The sequence below is a fragment of the Pinus tabuliformis genome, chromosome 5_2 (genome assembly GCF_031772625.1).
Source record: "Pinus tabuliformis cultivar Carrire ecotype Pingquan chromosome 5_2, CPIR1, whole genome shotgun sequence".
Lineage (NCBI taxonomy): Eukaryota > Viridiplantae > Streptophyta > Pinopsida > Pinales > Pinaceae > Pinus > Pinus tabuliformis.
This window is the reverse complement of record NC_142306.1, coordinates 240,447,761-240,448,217: the sequence shown is the minus strand read 5'-3', so window position 1 is coordinate 240,448,217 and position 457 is coordinate 240,447,761.

Here is a 457-nt window from a genome sequence, read left to right as displayed (position 1 = left end):
ATTTTTCTATTGTTTAGATGAGCCTCTTCTCCTCTTTAGCTGATGTATTGTGTCTCCTTAAATCCTTTGTTTTTACTACTTATTTTGCTTCATTTTTGCAGATTCTTGCAAAGTGGCCATATTCATGGAAAACTTTGCATTTAAAAGGAAGTTGATCATAGTCAACCTCCTGAATATGGGTCCAAATATCTAGATTTAGGGTTATTTCTACTAGGATCCCTTATATAGATCTACTTCCATGCATATCATGCACATAGGAGAAGAGCCCCTTTGGTGGCTTGGCTCAATCAAGCATTTTTCCAAGTCTATTATTAATATTTCTGAAAGTAGTATCATTCCAGCAGTGTAAGGGAAAAAAAGAGCTTTACCCAAATAGGGATGGGAGATGGTATATCAATTTTAGGGTTAAATGTGGGCTCCATTAATCTAAATATAACCCTTGGGCTGTGATGAAGTA